Source organism: Notolepis coatsorum, assembly GCF_963971535.1.
Source record: "Notolepis coatsorum genome assembly, chromosome: 9".
Lineage (NCBI taxonomy): Eukaryota > Metazoa > Chordata > Actinopteri > Aulopiformes > Paralepididae > Notolepis > Notolepis coatsorum.
This window is the reverse complement of record NC_140173.1, coordinates 18,568,244-18,579,876: the sequence shown is the minus strand read 5'-3', so window position 1 is coordinate 18,579,876 and position 11,633 is coordinate 18,568,244. Positions and strand designations below refer to the sequence as shown.

Sequence of the window (11,633 nt, the reverse complement as noted above, 5' to 3'; positions counted from 1 at the left end):
TCTTGACCATCTTCACATTTCACTGGGTGAACTGTGATCTTGGAGAGATCAGCTTCTTCCAGCCCTTGATCTAGTTCATCTTTAATCTGCTCTGGGTCCCGGTTTTGGCTGAGTTGTGAGGACAGAGTGTTCTCACCTTCATTTTCACATTTCATAGGTTGTAAGGTCATCTTGGAGCCATCAGCCTCCTCTAGATCTTGACACAGTTCCTCCTGTTCCTCTTTGATCTGGAGGGGCTCTGTGTCCTGGGTCTGGCTGAGCTGTGAGGACTGAGGTTTCTCTTCATCATGTTCACTCTTCACAGAGACAGGAAGCTCCTCTCCCTCCTGACTGATCCAGAGTTCCTCCTGTTCCTCTTTAATCTGTAGGCGCTCTGGCTCCTCCTGGACCAGACTGGGGCTCCTCTCCTGCTGCTCAGGGGGAACCTCCTCTTCACAGACAAACAGCTGTAAGGCCATGGAGTCTAGAAAGAAGGGCATACAATCATTTAAATGTAATTTGTTGTAACCATTGCTTTTGAAAGTAACAAAGGGACAGGCCACTATTTCACACTACACTCTTAACCCTTAAGCCCGACAGGACCGGTACCAGTCCCAAAGTGACATCACGTCATAAATCAATCTCTCCAGACTGTTTGACAAAATTACAGTTTTTTTTGTCAAATGTATTCAAGTATAAACATCATAACCATGTCACAACAGCAGTTATAATGTTATCATCAATATGTTAGTTTACCAATAGGTTAAAGTGTTATTAGTGCAGGGCGGTCAGGTGGCGTAACGGAGATTGCGTTCGTCACCAACCCCGGAGCGGCTGGATTCGCCTGTTCGAGTCGACCATAGCAAGCATTACTCATTCATATCTCACTTCCTTCCTTTGCTCAGAGAGCCCATACTGAATTGTACCCATTCTGCAATCTGTTAAAGTTTTCAATCAGACAAATGTATAGAAAAGCTTTTATTAAGGGCGGTTAGGTGGCCGAGCGGAGATTGCGTTCGTCACCAACCCCGGAGCTGTGAGCTGGATTCGCCTGTTCGAATCCAGCTCACAGCTCCGGGGTTGTCACCAGCTTGGCTGGCCGTTCACACTAATACAATTGGCAGTATTAGAGGGTGGGAGAAGCTGGCGGGGTGGGTCCGGGTCGTTGTAAACAGCGACTCCTACAGTTCGGTCGGGGCGCCTGCTAAGCGCGGATAGGATCTAAGTGGGATAGTGTGATCCTTCCACACGCTACGCCCTCTCAGTGATAATCCGCGCTGCCAGGTGAAAAGAAGCGGTTGATTGGCTGGACGTGTGTCGGAGGAAGCACGTGGTAGCCTCCACTCTCCCAGACCGACTGTGGGGGGCAAGTGCGCAGCGACCAGGAAGGGGATTGGGAATTGGCATAACGACTAACATTGGGATGGAGGAAAATGGAAGGGAAAAAGATCAATTAATTTTTTTTTTTTTTTTTAAATAAGACATTGATATCAGGAGCTATCTGTAGCTACTGCTAGCCGGCTAGATAACGTTACACAACGCCTCGTGTATTAAACTAAAGTGAACTATTTAGTTTACTGGGTCATTTCGTTTAAACAGTGAGCTAACGTGAGCTAACGTTAGCTACCTAGCTAACGGAGGTCTCATGCACTCGACTATTGCCGGAGCATTTGTTGATATCAGGAGCTATCAGTAGCTAGCCAGCTAGATAACATTAGACAACGCCTCATGTATTAAACTGAAGTGAATAGTTGACTGGGTAATTTTGTTTAAACAGTAACGTTAGCTAGGTAGCTAACGTTAGCTCATGGAACGATAGCTAGTTAGCCAACAACTGAGAACTGATGATATATCAGACGTTGATATCAGGAGCTATCAGTAGCTACTAGCTAGCCAGCTAGATAACATTAGACAACGCCTCATGTATTAAACTGAAGTGAATAGTTGACTGGATTTTGTTTAATGCTTGTTATGTTGAAAGAGGAGCTCACTCGACTCGACTCTTGCTGGAGCCCGTAGCATTTGTTGACATGAGGGGTCTGGGAGGGGGAGGGGGAGGGGCAGTGCGCTGCAGCAGCAGCAGCTGTGTGCCTGAGAGAGAAGTCAGCGAGTGAGCATTATCGGAATTCACCGATCTCATATTTATACTGAATATCGGCCGATACCGATCGCTGGCCGATCGATCAGGGCATCCCTATTTCTGACACTGGGAATATATTCACTGACGTCCATAGATGTCCCTAGATACCATGAACATGCAAATGGACCTTGTAGAAGCTGAGCAATATTCCATTTACTTAGGTATGTATTTTAGGTGGATTTTCAGAAAATAGGGCTCCGGGCTTAAGAGGTTAACAGGAAAGTAACAACACGCTGAACCAATATATAGGGATGCACAGATCCTATACCCAATACCGCTATCAGGCTGATACTAGCTACATGTGATCAGTATCGACTACATTGTCATAAAGCATCCTCCTCCACTAACATCCCAGCAGCAGTGCATGGTGGAGAAGAAGAAGGACAATGTTCCTGGTAATTCTGCTTGATGAGATGTTGGACAAAGATTTGGAGTTTTTATTATATAAGGCTATAAAATAACAAGTGTACATGTACACCTCCAATACGGTACATGTACACACAACTACATGTACACCTCCAATACTGCACATGTGTACACACAACTACATACACCTCCAATATTGTACATGTACACACAACTACATACACCTCCATTATTCTACATGTACACACAACTACATGTACACCTCCAATACTGTACATGTAGCTAAGAAAAGGAAAGGGATGATTTTGAGGTAAGGAGACTACTCCTAATCCACCTCTTAGTACTCATGTGGATTCTGCTTTGTTGGTAAAATCAAGAGAATTGAGGACCCAAGTCTCTGAACATAAGAGCAACATTGGAAATCAGGATGAAAAGTCTCCTGTAGCCAAGCATCTCACTGCTGCAGGCCATGAGGTTTGTAGGCTGAGGTTCCAGAGCATTGAGGTAGTGAATCGCTTGAAAAGAGGGAACAGGGACTGCTTACTCTTACAGAGAGAGATGTAAAGGAGGGGACAGGGACTGCTTACTCTTACAGAGAGAGACGTAAAGGAGGGGACAGGGACTGCTTACTCTTACAGAGAGATGTAAAGGAGGGGACAGGGACTGCTTACTCTTACAGGGAGAGACGTAAAGGAGGGGACAGGGGCTGCTTACTCTTACAGAGCAACACGAAAACGTCAGGAAAAAAGGTACACAATGGTCGTTATGTTATATATATATATAAGTAATTTACATTACTTATATATATAAAAAAAAATATTTAAAAAGGAACACGTCAACATTTTGGGAAATAAGCTTATCGTCTTCTCCAGAGAGAGACAAGAAGATAGATAGGGGTGGGAATCACCAGTTTCATCACGATACGATATCGATTCTTTGGACAACGATACGATATTTTCCGATATCACAAAGTCTGCCACGATATGATTCGATTCAGGTGCCTGCGATCGATATGAGACTATATTATGTGCCCATTTAACACAATCAGTAACATTTAAATCAACAACAAAAAAAGGCAATGGAAATATCACTTGACATTTTTTTTTTTTTTATCTCTTCCAGACATTTAAATGAAAAACAATCTATTGTTTTTAATACAAATAGACCTCCTGTTCACTGTTTTTGGTTCGTTTTTTTTATTTATTTTTTTATTAATATCCTATTCACTGTCACAGCGCTGTATTTTGGCTGGAAAGGGCATATTGGGAGTCAGAAGGTGCAGTACCGGTCAGATCCTGGTAGTGGGGCTATCTCGATAATAATAATAATAATAATAATAATAATAATAATAATAATAATAATAATAATAATAATAATAATAATAATAATAATAATAATAATAATAATAATAATAATAATAATAATAATAATAATAATAATAATAATAATAATAATAATAATAATAATAACTTTATTTGTATAGCACTTTTCATACAGAGGTTGCAGTTCAAAGTGCTTCACAACAGTAAAAAATACAGGCATAAGCGAGCATAAAAAGAATGCAGTAACCCCCCTCCTTCCCAGTCCCTCGTGGACCTCTGCTGTTCTCTCTATATGGCTCTGATCAGCTTAGCTTAGTTAGCTTACGCAAACGCAACGTTAATTTTGGTATTTAACGCAACGTGGGCATAAAGGAATGGCGAGGATGGAAAGCATGTTAGATGCATTTGACCCGTTGTGGGGAAAAAAACAACAGGCACTTATTTCGGGTCGCAAACTAGGCGGACTCTGGAGCAATGCTGTCTAACGTCTACACACACAGAGATATTGTTGTTGTTGCAGCCGGGCGGATATGCTCACAGGGGATTTTCAAAATAAGAGTATCGCAAAATGAATCGATCTTTTTACGTTGCATCGATCCTATTTGATAATTGATAATAGATCGATATATCGATCTGGATCGATGTATCGTCCCACCCCTAAAGATAGATACCAATTTCCTCTCTGTGCGTTCAGTAGAAAGCTATCTGGCTGCACGTTAGCATGTTAACTTAGTGTAACCGGTGTCATATTGCCATCTCTGCGTTCTGTGTTAAACTTCGATGCCCCGAGGGAGTTTTGAACCCGGAGCGTCCGCACCACGGGCGACATCACAGACCGCTATACCAAGAGGTGAATTCACTTCTTGGTAACGTGTCTATATGTCTTTTTTAGTTAGTAGTTAGCTTTCTACTGAACGCACAGAGAGGAAACTGGTATCTATCTTCTATCTAGTCTCTCTCTGGAGAAGACGGTAAGCTAATTTCCCAAAATGTTGGCATGTTCCTTTAACATAACGTACATTATATACCATTATATACGTGGTCAATTAAGTACTTTATTTACATATTTTAGGCAAGACCAGGCTGCACAGAGAGAGACTATGATTGTCTCTCTCTCTCATATATATGTGTGTATTTTCCACCTAGCCAGTGTAAACACTGACAAAGGTCAGAGGGCTGAAACATGTTTATTTGTTGTCTGCTGCATTAAAGCATTTAAACATATTTCCCCCGTGTTGATGCTATAAGTTTGGAAATGGCCACATAGCTGTATCTCTTCAGCTCAGCCACACTTCCCCAAAACAGGCTGTCGGGGTGACAAGGCTACATTATTCTTTATCCATTATTATTATCCTTCTGGTCCACTGAACCACGCAATGCCCGTGCTGTCAATCACAGTGTATTATCCCCTCTGCTTAAAGCAGCCACATACACACCACTCAACTGCTTGAAATAATGTCTCTTCAACGTGCGATCACTCACCAATAAGGCCCTGCTGGTCTCTGATTTTATTGCTGACAGAAAGCTAGATTTGTTTATGCCTCACTGAGATCTGGCAACAGCCTAATGATTTCTCCCAGCTCAATGCAGCCGTCCCTCCAGGTTATGCCTATATTAGTCAACCCTGTGGCACTGGAAGGGGGGGGGGGCTTGCTGTGCTGTACCGTGAGAACATTAAAGTCACTGCCGTCACTGTCCCCCACCACTCCTCTTTTGAATCTTTAGCTGTAAAACTCACAGGCCCCAAACCCACCATCATTGTTACCATCTACAGACCACCAAAGCCTTCTGCTGTTTTATTCACTGAATTCTCATCACTGTTAACATCGGTCTGTGCAATGTCCCGACTGTTATTCTCGTGGGCGACTTTAACATCCACATTGACAACCCATCCAATGTCTTTGCAAATGATTTCACCTCACTCCTGGACTGCCTCGACATCACACACCATGTCAACCTCCCAACACACAACAAAGGTCACATACTGGACTTACTCTGCTGCACTGGTATCACTCCCACTAACCTGGCTGTCACTGAGTTCCCCATCTCCGACCACAAAGCCGTGCTCTTCGACATTCAGGCCCCCCCTTTCTAAAACCAAAGAACAACGGCGCATCTCCTTCAGAAATATTAAACCCACAGATCTCACCACCCTGATCAATTCCTACCCCAGTCCTCCCCCATCCCCCTCCCCTGCTGACCTGGAGAATCACTATAACTGCCTCTCCTCTTCCCAAAAAAAAACTGACTCTCAGTTCACACCCAAATGTATTCTGACCACCTCCACCATTACAAGAACGCTCTCTCCACTGCCAAATGCTCCTACTACTCCAACCTCATCAGCACTGGTAAAGGGAACAACAGAGTCCTCTTCTCCACAGTCAGCCACCTACTCCACCCCCCTCAAACCCTCCCTCCAGAAATCTCCACTGAGCAGTGCACTGCATTTCAGCAATTTTTTTATTCCAAAATCAATACCATTCACCTACAGCTGGCCTCATCATGCACCTCCCCATGTGATCCACCCTGGATGATCACCACCGGCCATCATTTTATCAGCTCCCTCTCCAACTTCACCCCAGCATCAGAATACACCATCTCAGAGCTCATCCGTAAAGCCAAAACCACCAACTGTCAGCTCGATCCTCTTCCCACCACCCTCGTCAAAGCCTGCCTGCCATCAATCTCACCCATGATCACGGACATAATAAATTCATCCCTCGCCTCTGGAATAACTGGGAAATGCTCGGGGGGATCCAACCGGCTCATGGTAAGATCTTTTTCATGTAAATTACAGCCCGATCGGGCCTTGTTATGATACTCAACCAGGCGATCAGCGTATGTGGCTACTTAGACGAACACGGTTATTGGTAATCAATAATCAGAAACGACGTGTGTGTCCCCCCCCCCCCCCCCCCCCCTTTCATGCATACATGCTTGAGGATCGTACCGATCATATGCAGTTTGAGTTTTAACTGTAGCTTATGTATAACGGAAATGCCATTGGATATAACGTTAGTAGCTATTAGCCCTTTATCCAGCCTTCCAGGAAATATCCTAGCCGGAATCCCGTATAACGCTTATATTCACGGCGCTATAAAATGAGAACGTATTGATGAAAAAATTATTTCTTTAAGCCATTTTGAAGGGACGGTTTATGGTCTCAATTGACAATGAGAATGGACAGATAGCAATACTATAAAGTATAGATTTAGCTCTACAAACAGCCCCACGGACTGTGCAAGTCTGTTTACATATGCTGGTCGTCTAGAGTGATATTAGACGAATCCCAGTGGCCGCCAATGTGTTAAGAATTGTAAAGGATCACAAGTGTGTTTTTGATTTGTTGTAAACAAGACAGAAAATAAACTTAATTTATTCAATTAATAAACTATGCCTCACTGTCACTGTGTGGAAGAGACTGGGATCATTATTTTGTGCAAGGCAAAAAATAAATAAAAAATCAGGCTTGACTTAAAACATTACTTTCCTAACTTAGTGAAACTAAATGTAACAAATTAACACATAGATATAAATGTAAATAAAAAAAAATATATATATTTACCGATACCCGATCCAGCTATTTTACCGATATCGGCGGCCGATACCGATACCAATATCGGATCGATGCATCCCTAGAATTTACCCACACGGTTGGTGCCGATTCTTGAAAATCAAAAGGATTTACAAGAACCTGCGCCGGTAAATTCATAATCTCACGCATCGGGAGACATAAACAGATCACACCAGGAGACCTAAACAGATCACATCAGGAGACCTAAACAGATCACATCAGGAGACCTAAACAGATCACATCAGGAGACCTAAACAGATCACATAAGGAGACCTAAACAGATCACATCAGGAGACATAAACAGATCACACCAGGAGACCTAAACAGATCACACCAGGAGACCTAAACAGATCACATCAGGAGACCTAAACAGATCACATCAGGAGACCTAAACAGATCACATCAGGAGACCTAAACAGATCACATAAGGAGACCTAAACAGATCACATCAGGAGACCTAAACAGATCACATCAGGAGACCTAAACAGATCACATCAGGAGACTTAACCTCTTAAAGGCCAACTTCTGGTCTGGTATGACTAGTGCAGTGAAATCCAGAAAATGTGGGTACGGTCTCATTTCTAGAACAGAGAATGTGTACAACACAAGTGGCAGAACGGCACTCAAAATGTCTTTGTTTTGTTTTCCGTTATCCTCCATGAAAACTTTCCATAAAGGTGTGTTTCTTCGCCTAGTGAATTAACACATTCTGATTTTAAAAGCAATTAATAATATCATTCATTCAGTAGGGGAAAAAAATTATAACGATTATAATTGGTTGCATGGCCCCTCACCTGACTGTTCGCTATCCCTCTGAGAGATGGTGCATTGGCTTTGCATTGGACTGGCCTCAAAGCTTGAAATGCATGTCTGTGTTTCAACAGACACCATTTGGGGGACTGCCTGTGTCCCTGAGGACAACATCTGGGGGAAAACCTGGATGCCTGTAGAAAACAACAAGTGATATAATTTAAGGGTAACCATTCTCTATAAAAGGCTGTAAAACGTGCAAAGTGAATTAAAACCTACCCAAAGACCGGTGTGGTGGTCTCCGGTAGCTGTACTGTGTTGCCTTTTGTGCCGATTCCCTTTGTGGCTCAGAGGGTGGAACATAGGGTTCAGATGATGGGCCAGCTTCCTCCGCTTCCATCATCATATTCATAGGCTCCTCTGTCACGTCAGGAGTCGCAGAGTGGGGTTGAAGCGTCTGTTGTAAAAAAGAAAATAATAATAATAAAAAAAAAAAAAAAAAAAAAGGCGCATTCAGTGTTTACAGTGTTTGTGGTTCTCATAGTGGGTTCCAGGAGGTACCCATTAAAATGAGTTTTATTTCACTATTATGAATTACACTCCAACACCTAGACCACAGGCAGGGCACAGACTGTGGACCTAGCTCAGTGGTTCTCAACCTTTTCAAATATTGGAAATAATTGTATATCTTCAGCCCCGACACTAAAGTAACAGAACTAAGGAATGTTCATAATATGCAATCTACTTGATCTGATCATAACCTTGCTTTCAATGAATCAAACTCACTCTGGCCTGTGCTCTTTCACAGTGGTGAAGAAACATGTGTTGCCTGCTCCAAACTCACTCTGGCCTGTGCTCTGACACAGTGGTGAAGAAACATGTGTTGCCTGCTCCAAACTCACTCTGGCCTGTGCTCTTACACAGTGGTGAAGAAACATGTGTTGCCTGCTCCAAACTCACTCTGGCCTGTGCTCTGACACAGTGGTGAAGAAACATGTGTTGCCTGCTCCAAACTCACTCTGGCCTGTGCTCTTACACAGTGGTGAAGAAACATGTGTTGCCTGCTCCAAACTCACTCTGGCCTGTGCTCTTACACAGTGGTGAAGAAACATGTGTTGCCTGCTCCAAACTCACTCTGGCCTGTGCTCTTACACAGTGGTGAAGAAACATGTGTTGCCTGCTCCAAACGCCATGAGAAACACTTTTATCATTACAGACTTTCCATACAAGATAAGTCTACAGTACAAAATATTTACAACGTCATAAACAACAGTTCTGCGTGCGGCCCCATATTGTCTGTGTTGCCAGGTTTGGCGAGAGAGAAAAAAAGCAACCAGGATTATGAAAACAAGCCCAAAAGGAGCACTTCGCCCCACTTACACGTAAGGTGTCGAACTCTAGAGTAACAAGAGTACTTTTACTTCATCTGCTTACACATCTACTTTTGCTAGTTGGAACTTGGAACATCTCTTCAACACTGCATTGTACACACACACACACACACACAACCACACAGACACACAGACACACAGAAACAGCCTAAGCAGACGCTATGGGCAGAGAGAATACAACGGGAGTTACAGCCAGAGACAGCCTAACCGGGGGTGACACGTCCAGAGAGCCGCATCACGCCTCGAGTCTGCCGCTGCCCTGATCCTGATGACACATGTTAGCGTCAAAAAGCGAGTTAGATCTCGACTCCCGGAGAGTCAGCATTGCCTCGGCTCGGGCTGATCGCTATACTAACTCGTTTGGCTGAGTTAGGGGGAGGGGAGCCGTGGGTGGGTCCTGGGCGTTGTGGACAGCGACCCCTACAGTTCGGTCGGGGCGCCTGGCACAGCGAGGGTAGGATCTGGAGAGAGGTAGTGCGACCTTCCACACGTTACACTCTCCCGGTGAGAACCTGCGTGGCCAGGCTGGCTGCCGGCTGGCTGCACATGCGTCGGATGGAAAGCATGTGACAGTCTCTCCGGCCTCTCGGACCAACAGTAGGGGAAAGTGCGCAACAACCAGGAAGGGGGTTGGGAATTGGCATAACGACTAACAGTGGGGATGGGAGAAAAAATCGGAAAAAGAAGGAGGGGAAAAAGATAATAAAAAAAATAATAAAAAAAAAAGCTAGTTAGATTAGATCCACACTTACCCGAGACAAACCAAGTTCGTGACCTGCAGCAGCGGAGCGGGCACTCCCAGAGGGCTGGCCAGGTGACTGTAGAGACGGCACAGCGCCTTCTACCAGTCTCACCCGGTCCAGAGTTCGGAATCCCATTCTATGGGAGATGAGATCTCCTTTGATGTAATCCGCCTCTCTGAAATGAGCTCCACATATGACCGAGTGTCGGTCACCGTCTTTCACCGACGACGCCGGAAAATCAGCCCTCTTCACCTGCACGAATCTCACCCATGATCTAAAGGCTGGCGTGCCTTTCTTCGGAAAGGTGTGGATTTTATGGCCAGAAAGGTTGGAATTGGTACACCCACCACACACACAAACATTCACCATGTTTGTAGCAGTCAGGCTAGAGAAGAGAACAACGTGTTAGTCAACAAGTGAAACCGGATGTCTTCGAGTAACAAGAAGGCTCTTTGCTTCCGCCACTACTGCTGCCCCCTGCTGCCCTGTACCCAGTATGACGTCATCATTAAGATGACACACGCACGTTAAATTTTGTCTATTTCAGACGTGTAACATCCATAACGCAAAGATTTAACATCCATAACGGCACTTTTTTGTGATTCATTCCTTGAGAGGAAATGCCAGGTTTTCCTGAATGTGCTTTTTGGGTACCTCAAACCCTTCCCTACAAAGTGATAGTAAACATGTTATTCTTTGAAAAAGATATTCACAGAGTTTTCATGTGTTCAGTGAGTCCGAAAAGCTTGTCAATTTCCGTAACATCCATAACGCTGTGTATTTTGTCACCTATCTCAAAATCCAAAAGGTCAAAACATTTCTTATTGCAGGCTCATCTTTATCTCAATAAGTGTAACTAAAATGTGTAAATTATACTTCAAACAAAGGGGTCATAATCGGACTTAACAACACACATTCGCAATGTAACATCCGTCACTTGCAATGTAACATCCATAACGGTAACATCCATAACACTTGAAAAGAATACAAAAAATAAGACCAGAATGACTAATTGTTGCTAATATGTCATCTTTATAAAAGTTAGCTTTGCTTAGGAAGTTTGGTTCCAGATGCATGTTTTATGACAACTTTTCCTGGAAAACGTTATGGATGTTACATTCGCTGTCCCATAAAGGGGCATTATAACACTTCACCTGCCAATGGAAAGACACAAAGTACATAATTGATTCACATATTGATACAACAGCCCTTCATGACCAACGGTGAGGTTAGAAAAATATCTGTTGATTTCTTTTTGCCATTCTGGCCATTCAGAAAGTCATACAATTAGGTTAATCGAAAAATAAATGTTTACATCATTGTGTCTCCTCCTGTAGTGTGAAAAAACATGCATTCTCATAAATATTA

General features: G+C 43.5%; 1 long non-coding RNA gene across 1 annotated transcript; it reads right to left on the bottom strand.

Annotated features, from left to right (window-relative positions):
- Nucleotides 1-366: 366 nt before the first annotated feature.
- LOC311234373 lies at nucleotides 367-10,411 on the bottom strand. The gene is made up of 4 exons (XR_014620094.1): nucleotides 10,275-10,411; nucleotides 8,411-8,588; nucleotides 8,176-8,325; nucleotides 367-463 (listed from the first exon to the last, which is right to left on the bottom strand). It is a non-coding gene; the product is annotated as an uncharacterized lncRNA (long non-coding RNA).
- Between the last annotated feature and the right edge of the window lie 1,222 nt (nucleotides 10,412-11,633).